Here is a 14,393-nt window from a genome sequence, read left to right as displayed (position 1 = left end):
GTACCAAAAAAGGATGGTACATCACGTATGTGTGTTGATTGTTGAGGCATTAATAATATTACTATTCGTCATCGTCATCCTATTCCTAGGCTAGATGATATGCTTAATGAATTAAGTGGCTCTACAATTTTCTCCAAAGTTGATTTGCATAGTTGATACCATCAAATTCGTATGAAATTGGGAGATGAATGGAAACCATCATTTAAAACTAAGTTTGGATTATGTGAGTGGTTAGTTATGCCTTTTGGGTTAATTAGTGCACCTAGCACTTTCATGAGATTAATAAACAAGGTTTTATGTGCTTTCTTTGGACGATTTGTGGAAGTCTATTTTGATGATATACTGATTTATAATAGATCTTTGGAGGAACATTTGGAACATTTATGTGTTGTCTTTATTGCTCTACGTGATGCATGTTTGGTTGGTAACCTTGGGAAGTGCACCTGTTGCACCGATCGAGTATCTTTTCTTGGCTATGTTGTTACACCACAGGGAATTGAAGTTGATAAAACCAAGATTGAAACTATTCAGAGTTGGACGAATCCCAAAATGGTTACACAAGTGAGGAGTTTTCTTGGCCTCGCTAGTTTTATAGGCATTTTGTGAGAGATTTCAGCACCATTGCTGCACCTCTCGATGAGCTTATAAAGAAGGATGTGTCTTTTTCTTGGGGTACCACACAAGAAGAAGCCTTCACGGTATTGAAAGAGAATTTGACACATGCTCCTTTACTCCAACTTCCCGTTTTCTATAAAACTTTCGAGATTTAGGGCTGTTTGGGACTGCTCTACTCCAGAAAATTCAGCTCCGCACTAGAACACATAAGCCAAACGGGGTAGCTCCATGATATAAAAATCCACAAAAAAACTAGAATCTGGGGTCCAACTTCTTGTTTTTTAGGAAGCTCTCTAGGAGGTGCTCCATAATATTGTATAAGCTGGAGTTGGAGCAAAATTACCCACAGTTTCCACCATGAAATAGATACCACTTTGTTTCTCCCCTCTCATCCAATCAAATAGACCCTTTTCACAAAATTTTCCATTTGTGAAGCTAGAGCTGGATACAAGCCAAACGTTCTCTTTGAAAGAGCTACAAGTCTTGTATGAAACTGCTCCAAAGTGGATTTGCTGGAGCAGAACTACTTTTGATATAGCAGAGCGGTCCCAAACAGGTCCTTAACGTGATGCTAGTGGAATTGGATTAGGAGTTGTGTTATTACGAGATGGTAAACCTGTTGCATACTTTTATTAAAAATTGGGTGGGCCTAGTCTGAATTATTCTACTTATGATAAGGAATTATATGCTCTTGTTTGGACTTTGGAAACACGGCAACATTATTTATGGCCCAAAGAATTTTCTATATATTCTGATCATGAATCTTTGAAACATATTAGAAGTCAAGCAAAACTGAGCCGTAGACATGCTAAATGGGTTGAATTCATTGGAACTTTCCCTTATGCCATTAAGCACAAGAAGGGTAAAGAAAATGTTATTGCTGATGCATTGTCTCATCGTTACACTATGCTTTCACAACTTGACTTGAAAATATTTGGTTTGGAGACCATTAAAGATCAATATGTGCATGATGCTGAATTTAATGATGTGTTGCAAAATTGTAAAGAAGGGAGAACATGGAACAAGTTCATCATTAGTGATGGATTTGTGTTCTGTGCTAACAAGCTATGCATTCCAACTAGCTCCGTTCGCCTTCTGTTGTTGCAGGAGGCGCATGGAGGAGGATTAATGCGACACTTTGGCGTGAAGAAGATGGAGGACGTACTTGCTACACATTTCTTTTGACCAAAGATCAGACGAGATGTTGAGAGTTTTGTTGCGTGCTGCACTACATGTCAAAAAGCTAAGTCGTGACTTAATCCTCATGGTTTATATATGCCTTTGTCTGTACCTAGTGTTCCTTGGGAGGATATATCTATGTACTTTGGTTTAGGTTTACCTCGAACAAAGAAGGAGAGTGATAGCATATTTGTTGCCGTGGATAGATTTTCAAAAACAACACACTTCATAGCATGTCATAAGTGATGTTCCTGCTAATGTTGCTAATTTGTTCTTTCGTGAAATTATTTGCTTGCATGGTATGCCAAATACAATTGTTTCAGATCGTGATGCTAAATTTCTTAGCCACTTTTGGAGATGTTTATGTTGATGAACGTTGCATGGGAAACAAAACTTTTCCTACGCACACGAAGACCTATCATGGTCATGATCATCTACGAGAGGGAGATCGGATCTACATACCCTTGTAGATCGCTAAGCGGGAAGCATTAAGAAACACGGTTGATGTAGTGGAACGTCTTCGTGATTCAAATCACCGTTGTCCCATGATCCGCCCCGATCTAGTACCGAACGGATGGCACCTCCATGTTCAGCACACGTACAACTCAATGACGATCTCCGCCTTCTTGATCCAGCAAGAGAGACGGGGAAGTATATGAGTTCTCCGGCAACGTGACGGCGCGCCGGCGGTGGTGGTGATCTATTCCTGCAGGGCTTCGCCTAAGCACCGCATGAATCCGATCTAGAGGAAGAACTACGAACTAGAGGAGAGGGTTGCACATGGCTAAAATAGTGTCTCAAAAACCCTAAAACCTCTAGTATATATAGGAGGAGGGAGGAGGCAGGCTTGCCCACCAAGGGAAACCCCTTGGTGTCGGCCGAACCAAAGGAGGGAGGAGTCCTCCTCAATCCTACTTGGATTAGGACTCCTTCCCAAATTGTCCACCTCTTTTGGATTTTCCACCTTTTTCCACATGGGCCTTCTTTGGTTGACTAGACAACCCACTAAGAGCTATTGCACCACCACCAAGTTCATGTGGCCCTCTTGGGGAGTGGTGGGCCCTCGGTACGCATTCGCCACTCCCGGTACATTGTCGGCAATGCCCGAAAATTCTCCTCGAATCCAAATATCAACTTCCTATATATCAATCTTCATTTCTGGACCATTACGGAACTCCTCGTGACGTCCGAGATCTCATCCGGGAGTCCGAATAAAACTTCGGTCACCAGCACCTATAACTCAACTATACCGAAACGTCACCAAACCTTTAGTGTGTCGACCCTGTGGGTTCGAGAACTATGCAGACATGACCTGAGACACTCCTTGGTCAATATCCAATAGCGGGACCTGGATGTCCATATTGGATCCTACATATTCCACGAAGATCTTATCAGTTGAACCTCTATGTCAAGGATTTAGTTAATCCCGTGTGCTGTTCCCTTTGTCCTTCGGTATGTTACTTGCCCGAGATCCGATCGTTGGTATCTCCATACCTAGTTCAATCTCGTTACCGACAAGTCTCTTTACTCGTTCCGTAATATAAGATCCCGTAACTAACTCCTTAGTCACATTTCTTGCAAGGCCTGTTGTGATGTTGTATTACCGAGTGAGCCCCGAGATACCTCTCCGTCACACGGAGTGACAAATCCCAGTCTTGATCCATGCCAACCCAACAAACACCTTTGGAGATACCTGTAGAGCACCTTTATAGTAACCCAGTAATGTTGCGACATTTGATACACACAAGGTATTCCTCCGGTGTCCGGGAGTTGCATGATCTCATGGTCATAGGAATAGATACATTGACATGCAGAGAAACAGTAGCAATAAATTGACACGATCATATGCTACGTTTATAGTTTGGGTCTTGTCCATCACATCATTCTCCTGATGAGGTGAGCCCGTTATCAAGTGACAAGACTCGCCTATGGCCAGGAAACCATGACCAACTTTGATCAACGATCTAGTCAACTAGAGGCTCACTAGGAACAGTGTGTTGTCTATGTATCCACACATGTATTTGAGTTTCCAATCAATACAATTCTAGCATGGATAATAAACGATTATCATGAACAAGGAAATATAATAATAAACAATTTATTATTGCCTCTAGGGCATATTTCCAACAGCCTCCCACTTGCACTAGAGTCAATAATCTAGTTCACATCACTGTGTGATTGTAATGAATCTAACACCCATACAGTTCTGGGGTTCGATCATGTCTTGCTTGTGAGAGAGGTTTTGAGTCAACGGATCCGAACCTTTCATATCCTTTGTGCTTTACAAATCTCTATGTCATCCTATAGATGCTGCTACTACGTGCCATTTGGAACTATTCCAAATGACTGCTCCACTATACGAATCCGATTTACTACTCAGAGTTATTCGGATTAGTGCCCAAGCTTGCATCGACGTAACCCTTTACGACGAACTCTTTAATCACCTCCATAATCGAGAAAAATTCCTTAGTCCACTAGTTACTAAGGATAACTTTTACCTCTGTTTAGTGATTCAATCCCGAATCACTCTTTGTGCCCCTTGAAAGACTCATGGCAAGGCACACATCAGGTGCGGTACACAACATGGCATACTTTAGAGCTTACGGCTAAGGCATAGGGGACGACCTTCGTCCTTTCTCTTTCTTCTACCGTGGTCGGGCTTTGAGTCTTACTCAAATTAACACCTTACAACACAACCAAGAACTCCTTCTTTGCTGATCTATTTTGAACTCCTTCAAAAACTTGTCAAGGCATGCATTTCATTGAAAGTTCTATTTAGCATTTTGATCTATCTCTATAGATCTTGATGCTTAATGTTCAAGTAGCTCTATACAGGCTTTCCTTTGAAAAACTCCTTTCAAACAACCCTTTATGCTTTCCAGAAATTCTACATTACTTCCGATCAACAATATGTCAACCACATATACTTATCAGAAATTCTATAGTGCTCCCACTCACTTCTTTGGAAATACAAGTTTCTCATAAACCTTGTATAAACCCAAAAGATTTGATCATCTCATCAAAGCGTATATTCCAACTCCGAGATGCTTGCACCAGTCCATAGAAGGATCGCTAGAGCTTGCATACTTGTTAGCATGCTTAGGATCGACAAAACCTTCTGGTTGTATCACATACAACCTTTCCTCAAGGAAACTGTTGAGGAAACAATGTTTTGACATCCTATGTGCAATATTTCATAAATAATGCAACAAGTGCTAACATAATTCCAACAGAATTTTAGCATCACCACGAGTGAGAAAGTCTTATCATAGTAAACTCTTTGAACTTGTCGGAAACATCTTTGAGACAAGTCGAGCTTTTCTTAATGGTGACTTTTCACCATCATCGTCTGTCTTCCTTTTAAAGACCCATATGTACTTAATAGTCTTACGACCATCAAGTAGTTCTTCCAAAGTCCACACTTTGTTTTTATACACGGATCTGATACGTATCCATCATATCTACTTTTCCAAACTCTTTTGCCCTTGTTTTGGACTCTAATTTGCATGATTTTAATGGAACTAACCTGGCTGACGCTGTTTTCAGCAGAATTGCCTTGGTGTTATTTTTGTGCAAAAATCAAAGTTCTCCAAACGTCCTGAAAATTTACGGGGACCAGTTTTGGAAAATATAAAAAATATATGCACCAAGTTCCACCTAAGGGGGTGGGCCAGTGGGCCACAAGCCCTGGCTCTGCCACCACCCCCCTGGTGGCGGTGGGCAGGCTTGTGGGACCCACACGGCTCTGCCGCCCCCAACCTCAGGTATATAAGTCCCCTTTTGTCCCAGAAAAAATAAAAAAGAAGTTTTCGCCGTGTTTACGATACGGAGGCGCCGCCACCACCTGTTCTTCATCTGGAGGGCAGATCTGGAGTCCGTCTTGGGCTCCGGAGAGGGGAAATCGTCACCATCATCATCATCAACCTTCTTCCCTCTCCAATTCCATGAAGCTCTTCGTCGTTCGTGAGTAATCTATTCGTAGGCTCGCTGGGCGGTGATGAGTAGGATGAGATCTATCATGTAATCAAGTTAGTTTTGATGGGGATTGATCCCTAGTATCCACTATGTTCTTAGATTGATGTTGCTACTACTTTACCATGCTTAATGCTTGTCACTAGGGCCCGAATGCCATGATTTCAGATCTGAAATTATTATGTTGTCACCAATATATGTGTGTTTTAGATCCGATCTTGCAAGTTGTAGTTACCTACTATGTGTTATGATCCGGCAACCCCGGAGTGACAATAACCAGAACCACTCCCGGTGATGACCATAGTTTGAGGAGTTCATGTGTTCACCAAGTGCTAATGCGTTGGTCCGGTTCTTTATTAAAAGGAGAACCTTAATATCCCGTAGTTTCCTTTTGGCCCCGCTGCCACGGGAGGGATGGACAATAGATGTGATGCAAGTTCTTTTCCCTAAGCACGTATGACGACACACAGAATGCATGCCTACATCACATTGACGAACGGGAGCCAGCAACATATCTCTCTGTGTTATAACTGTTGCATGATGAATATCATCCAAACAAATCACCAACCCATTGCCTACGAGTCTGTCCTACTGCTGCTGTTACTTGTCTTGCTCTGCTGCTACTGTTGCTACTACTGTCGCTTGCTGCTGTTACTACTGTTTCTACTGCTGTTACTTGTCTTGCTCTGCTGCTACTATTGCTACTACTGTCGCTTGCTACTGTTGCTACTTGCTACTTCTGTCACTACTACTGTTCCTTGCCGCTGCTATTGCTCGTTACACTGCTGCTACCTGCTACAATCTTGATCGCTTGTCGTTGACGGGAACTGAAAACTTCCGTAAACGAGGCAACTTGGCACCATTGATACAATCGTTAGAAATAGTCTGCCATGTCAACAGATCTTTTCTAACACCGTTGTTATCATACTACTTTGCTACTGATACTTTGCTTGCAGATACTAATCTTTCGGGTGTGGTTGAATCTGACATATTCAACTGCTAATACTTGAGAGTATCCTCTCACCTCCTATAGGCGTACCAACAAATTTGGGTCGAATACTCTACCCTCGAAAACTGCTATGATCCCACGCGCTGGTGGGCGTCAACAACATTCTTCTAGTTTCGATTGCCGGAGAGTGCTAACAGCATTCTTCTGGTGCCGTTGCAAAGGGGAAGAATAGTTGGCATCAAGCATTTTTCTGGCGCCGTTGCCGGGGAGGTATTGCTATATTCTCTGAGTCACTTGGGATTTATATCTGCTGATCACTATGAAGAATCTGAAGGATTCGAAGACCAAAGTCTTGCCCTTAACTACGAGGGGAGGTAAGGAATTGCCATCTAGCTCTGCACTTGATTCACCTTCAGTTATGAGTAAGTTTGCGACATCACCTCCTGCTGGAAATCTTGATATGTCGCTTGTGCTTGATGATGCTTATGATGCTACTCCTAGAGATGCTATGCTTGATACTATGCCTGATGATACTATGCTTGATACTATGCCTGATGCTATGCTTCATACTGCTAGAGATGCTATGCTTGATACTGCTGATGATGCTATGCTTGATACTGCTAAAGATGCTATTTTGCCTGATGATGCTATGCTTGATACTGCTAGAGATACTACTTTGCCTGATATTCCACTAGGAATGTTCCTTGATGCTCATATTGCTAGAGTTACTGCCAATGCTCGTCATGCTTCTGAAACTGCCGATACTATTGAGATAGAACCTACTTTTGGTCCTGCTAGATCTAGCTCTCCTAGATATGAATTGCCTGATATACCTGAGGGTTACGTTATGGAGGGAGAGATCACTGAGGATTTTCTTGCATGTAAGGATGCCTATGACGCTGAGAAATTACTTCTCAAGTGGAAGGAAAAATCTCGGGAAGCTAAGATGAAATATGACCCGAAGTTTGCCACTTCGCCTATCTTTATCACCGATAAGGATTATGAATTCTCTGTCGATCCTGAGATAATCTCTCTAGTCGAATCTGATCCTTTTCACGGTTATGAGTCTGAGACGGTCATAGCCCATCTTGCCAAACTACACGAAATAGCCAACCTTCTCACTAATGAGGAGAAGATCCACGACTACTATATCCTTAAGCTGTTTCCTTTCTCTCTAAAGGATGATGCTAAAGCCTGGTTCACCTCTCTTGCTCCTGGATGTGTGAGTAGTCCCCAGGAGATGGTCTATTACTTCTGTGAGAAATATTTCCCTGCCCATAAGAAGCAAGATGCCTTGCAGGAAATATAGAACTTTGCTCAACTCCAAGAAGAGCGTCTTCCACAAGCTTGTGGGAGGCTCGTCCAGGTACAGAATGCTTTGCCTGATCACCCTCTTAATAAGAGCGAGATACTTGATATATTCTATAACAGACTTACCGATGCCTCTAGAGACCACTTTGATAGTTGTGCCGGTTGTGTTTTTAGCGAACAAACTGTAGAACAAGCTGAGACTCTACTGAATAACATCTTGATCAACGATAATGCTTGGACTATTCCCGAACCACCTCCTAAGCCAACTCCTAAGAAAAGAGGTATTCTATTCCTCAGTCCCGAAGATATGCAAGAAGCCAAGAAATCTATGCAAGAGAAAGGCATTAGATCCGAAGATGTCAAAAATCAACCACCTATCGAAGAGATCCATGGTCTCGACAACCCGATACAGGTAGTGGAAGTGAATTCTCTGCGTATGTTTGATGAGAGTGATATTCCTTTTGATAAACCTGCTAGCCTATGCTTTGATCAATTTGACAACTTTGTTGCCAAACAACAGAGTTTCAATGATTATGTTAGCATACATTTGGAACAAAGTACTCGTATGCTTAGCCATTGAAGTGCTTGTGTAGACATAAATGTATATGATCTGAAGCTTCTGCGTAAACATGCCTCTATGATTACTACTCAGGTAGAACAAGTACTTAAAGCTCAGAATGACCTGCTCAATCAATTAAATGACAACTCTATCAGAGTCATTACTAGAGGAGGCAAAATGACTCAGGAACCTTTGTATCCTGAAGGTCATCCTAAGAGAATTGATCAAGATTCTCAAGGAATCAATGCTGATACACCTAGTCATCCTAAGGAGAAGAAGAAGGATGATAGAAGCCTACACGCCAGTTCACCAAATACTGTCACACCTGAAGAACGTAATGATATTTCTGCGTATGATGCAAAAACACAATCTGGTGATGAACATGAACCTGGTGACAATATGGACAATGATGTTCATAATAATGCTCAACCTAGCAATGATGACGATGTGGAGATTGAACCTACGGTTAATCCTGATAACCCACAACCTAAGAGATAGGATAAGAACTACTTCACTGCTAGGAAGCTTGGTAAAGAAAGAGAGCCATGGGTTCATAGACCTATGCCCTTTCCTCCTAAGCCATCCAAGAAAAAAGATGATGAGGATTTTCAGCGCTTTGTTGAGATGATAAGACCCATCTTTCTGCAGATGCGGTTAACTGATATGCTCAAGATGTCTCCGTATGCCAAGTACATGAAAGATATCATGACTAATAAACGGAAGATACCAGATCTTGAGATCTCCACCATGCTTGCCAATTACACTTTCAAAGGTGGAACTCCTAAGAAACTTGGTGATCCCGGAGTGCCCACTATACCTTGCTCTATTAAAGGTAACTACGTAAGAGCTGCCTTATGTGACCTTGGAGCCGGTGTTAGTGTTATGCCACTCTCTCTTTATCGTACACTTGAAATTTCTCTGCAAATGGCCGACAAATCAACTGCTTTCCCTATCGGCATTTGTGAGGATGTGCCTGTTGTGGTTGCTAACACCACTATCTTAAGAGACTTTGTTATCTTGGATATTCCCGAGGACGATGCCATGGTTGTCATCCTCGGAAGACCCTTTTTAAACACTGCATGGGCTGTTATATATTGCAATAAAGGCAATGTCACTTTCCATGTCAACGGTAATGAGCACACAGTGCACTTTCCGAAGAAACGATATCAAGTACATTGCATCAATGCTATCGAGCAGACTTCATCGATTCTCATTGGGAGCTTTGAATGCCCTATTCCTCGTGTCAAGATGAAGTATGATTTTCTTGTTGGGGAGGTACATATCCCCATTGAGGTGACTTAGTGGCTATTCGAAAATTCTCCGTTCTCTCTTGCGATTCAAGAAGGTTTTGTCATAAGGACTTGATCAATCCCATTGACGGATTTATTTCGATGACCATGAAACGGATGAATCAAAGAGTCACATACCTCTGTTTTTAAGCTTTCATTTTCTTTTGCTTAGAAGAAAAATGATAGAATCAGTTTAGTTTTTCCTGTTTTCTGTTTTAGCGTCCCGGAGAAAAATACCTCGAAAATAAAAGTTCTCCGATGGTCCTGAAAATTTAGTATGATTTTTTCTCGCATTTTTGAAAGTTTCTGGGCCTGAGAGCTGGCCTGGGGGCCAGACCAGTGGGCCACAAGCCCTGCCACCGCCACCTACCCCCTGGTGGCGGAGTGCAAGCTTGTGGGGCCCATAGGAACCCCCTCCACTCATTCCAACTCCCAGCCTCTTCTTCCACCTCCAGAAAAAATTGTTTCACAGCTCAAACCCGCGTTCTTGCTCATTTGGCTGTGATTTTCGATCTCCTTGCTCAAAGCACCATTCTCCGAACCATTTTGGGGAAATCACTCCTTGGTAAGTGACTCCTCCATTGGTCCAATTAGTTTTTTCTCTAGTGCTTTATCCTTCTTGTATTCTTGCTACCTTGTTCTTGAGCTAGAAATTTTGATTTTAGCTGGTCCCAAGTAGTTTTAGCGCATGATACGGTCTCTAGGCACTAGTAGGAGTAGTTGCTACAAGGTGTGGTGGGTCTTTCTTCACTTTTATCTTGAACTTCAAAAATTTCAGCAAAAGGAAATTATGTTCAGGAGGAAGTTTCATGGTGGTTCCTCAAGTAAGAAGGGTCCTCGTCTCTCTTTTCGGGAGCCTGAACCTTTTCAACTAAGGGACGCACCGGTACAACCATGTGAATGGCCTTCCGATGAGTTCATGATCGAAGCAGGTTTCAAGGGTGAGTTTGATGCACTTGTCCGCAATGCCGGGTTAGAAGAATTCCTCTCAGATAAATGTGAACAGTATGCTATGCTCACTGCCTCTTTCGTGCGTAGATTTAAATTTTCAGTTGGCCGTGACTCATCCATACTGTTTGATCTGTGCGATAAATCCTATACCGCGGATCCGGAGGATTTTAATAGGATTTGCAAGATACCCGATGGGGGTAGTGTTAATGATCCTTCTAAGTCTTCGGTCAGAGACTTTGTCTCCAGTATAACTGTTGGAGAAACCAGAGATATCACGGAAGCCACCATAGGAAGCATCCATTTCCCTGCCTTGCACTACCTTGCCCTCTTCATAGGTAGGTGCATTAACGACAAGGGTGCACATTGTCACCTATGCACTTCCGACCTTAGTATCCTTAAGAGCGTAGTAACAGGTGACAGGAGCTTCAATATGGAAGCTACAATAGCAAGGAGGCTGAATAAAAATGCCAGTGAGGGGGATTTCTTTGGTGGAGTTTATGCTACACGCTTAGCAAATTTTCTTGGAGTATCCACCCGTCCAAAAGACCCTCCTCTCCGTACAGCCTACCTTGATCGTGTCGCTCTAACACGCTACCAGTTCCTTGAGAGAGATCATGGATCCCTCATATACCGCTTGATATTTAACCGGCAACGTGTTTTCCATATTACCCTTCCTGCTCCTGCTTTCTTTGACTTTCAGGTAAAACGAAGATACTACATAACCATAGGAGAGGCAGAGGAGTATGAGAGGGAGGCGACGGCTGCTCGACTTCGTGAGGCAGCTATTCAGGCAGTGGCTGCAGCACTCCCGTATAACACCTATTATGACTTTGGGTTTCACCAGGATCATCCATGGGAGTAGACCAAGCTAGGCCAAAAGCCTAAGCTTGGGGGAGTACGTGTTCTCACCGACTTTACAATCATGCTCATGCTTTCACTTTGTTAGCCGGTGTTTACACTTTGCCACTATATTATCTATGCTAGTTTATTTTCGTTTTCTTGTTTTATTGTTTTGTGTCCTTTTGAGAAAACCCAAAAAGATTTTTCCTTCTTCTTTTGCTTGTTGGGAGCTTTCCCGTGTAAACAGTTTTCTTTTTCTTTGTGTCAAGGTAGAAGATGTTGGTTACAATGTTTAGTGGTTCTTGCATGCTTACCTATTTAGCTTTCAAAAGAGCCATATTACTTTGTCTTCTCCTTTGTGTTTGCATGCAGATTCAGCTTAGTCCAATGCGCTTCTTATCGTTCACATCGTTTGATCGTGCAAATGAAAGGCAACAATGATGATATATAATGAAGTGACTGAGACTGAAAATCTGGTATGAACTCTATCATTTTTTTCTTGTAAATATGACTAGCTTGTCATCCCAGATTTAGCTTTGTTGTGAGAGAATCATTTTTGCAATGACAACTTAGAGATCATAGTTTCTGATGCCATGCTTATTTAGCTGAGAGCCTATAAGGGTTTGTCTTGAATGCCAACATAGATTTTGAGATGACGATGATGTAGTATGATAGGATGGTATTCTCCTTTGAATGTTTCAAGTGGCTTGACTTGGCGCATGTTCATGCATGTAGTTGAAACAAAATCAACATAGCCTCTATGATGTTCGTGTTCATGGTGATTTATATCCTGTTCAAGCTTGCATTTAATGTTAGTCAAACTCATTGCATCTTGATGACTGTTGTCGCTCTCTAGTTGGTCACTTCCCAGTCTTTTGCTAGCCTTCACTTGTACTAAGCAGAATACTGCTTGTGCATCCACTTCCATAAACCCAAAAGTTTTTCCATGAGAGTCCACCATACGTACCTATTTGCGGTATCTACCTGTCGTTCCAAGTAAATTTGCATGTGCCATTCTCTAAACCTTCAAGAAATAATCTGTTTTGCATGCCCGAACCGCTCATGTGGTGACAGGGGGCTATTGATATCTTCCATGCTAGGAGTGTTATCCCCGACATGTGTTTATTCACAGTCATTCACGAGAAAGGGGCCGGTAATTGGAATGCCCAGTTCCACGCTTAAATCAAAAACATAACTGTAAAACAAGAATCCCCCCTGATTGATGTTAGTATTGACGGTACCCGAGGATTCGGCTAGCCGTGGAGTGTGATTGATTGGTGGTGGGGGAGTTAAAACTTTACTGTTCTGTTTGGGAATCGCTTATAGCATGAGTAGCATGGAAGATATTGAGAACTCTTGGTCATTGCGTTGACAATGAAAGCATGCCACCCAAAATTATTATCTCTGTTTTCAAAGCTTGAGCTCTGGCACCTCTGCAATTCAATGCTTCTCTCTGCGAAGGGTCTGTCTATTTATTTTCCTATTGAGTCATCCTCCTCTTATATAAGCATCAATTAGAGAGTACCTCTGTCATTTTTATGCTTTGATTTTGATTGATATTGAGTATGACTATGACTGGATTTTCGTTGCTAAGAATTATAATGTTTAGTCAGCCCTTGATCTTTGAAAGTGCTCTGCATTTATGTTTTGCGGTCTCGGAAAGAGATAGCGAGATACCACCTATTCATATTGCTTCATGCTTGTTTTGATTGAAGTGTTGGTATTTGAAACTTATTATTATTTGCTCGTTAGCTGATTATGCCATTGATATTAGTTTACCGTGAGACCTTTGTGTCATTTGCTTATGTGGTTAACTTGTGATCTTGCTGAAATTCTGGTTATGAGTTAGACATAGTTGCAACAACAAGATCAAATAGAGTTTGTCAAAGTTTTTCTTTCTCTCTCAGTTTGTCAACTGAGTTGCTTTAGGACAAGCAAGGTATTAAGCTTGGGGGAGTTGATACGTCTCCATTGTATCTACTTTTCCAAACTATTTTGCCCTTGTTTTGGACTCTAATTTGCATGATTTGAATGGAACTAACCTGGACTGACGCCGTTTTGAGCAGAATTGCCTTGGTGTTATTTTTGTGCAGAAATCAAAGTTCTCCAAACGTCCTGAAAATTTACGGGGAGCAGTTTTGGAAAATATAAAAAATATCTGTGCCAAGTTCCACTTGAGGGGGTGGGCAAGTGGGCCACAAGCCCTGGCTCCGCCACCACCCCCTGGTGGCGGGGCAGGCTTGGGGGGCCCACACGGCTCTGCCGCCCCCAACCTCAGGTCTATAAATCCCCTTTCATCCCAGAAAAAATAAAAAGAGAAGTTTTCGTCGCGTTTATGATACGGAGGCGCCGCCACCACCCGTTCTTCATCTGGAGGGCAGATCTCGAGTTCGTCTTGGGTTCCGGAGAGGGGAAATCGTTGCCATCGTCATGATCAACCTTCTTCCCTCTCTAATTCCATGAAGCTCTTCGTCGTTTGTGAGTAATCTATTCGTAGGCTCGCTGGGCAGTGATGAGTAGGATGAGATCTATCATGTAATCGAGTTAGTTTTGATGGGGATTGATCCCTAGTATCCACTATGTTCTTAGATTGATGTTGCTACTACTCTGCCATGCTTAATACTTGTCACTAGGGCCCGAATGCCATGATTTCAGATCTGAAATTATTATGTTGTCACCAATATATGTGTGTTTTAGATCCGATCTTGCAAGTTGTAGTTACCTACTA

The sequence above is a fragment of the Hordeum vulgare genome, chromosome 7H (assembly GCF_904849725.1).
Source record: "Hordeum vulgare subsp. vulgare chromosome 7H, MorexV3_pseudomolecules_assembly, whole genome shotgun sequence".
Taxonomy (NCBI): domain Eukaryota; kingdom Viridiplantae; phylum Streptophyta; class Magnoliopsida; order Poales; family Poaceae; genus Hordeum; species Hordeum vulgare.
This window is presented reverse-complemented; position numbering follows the sequence as displayed.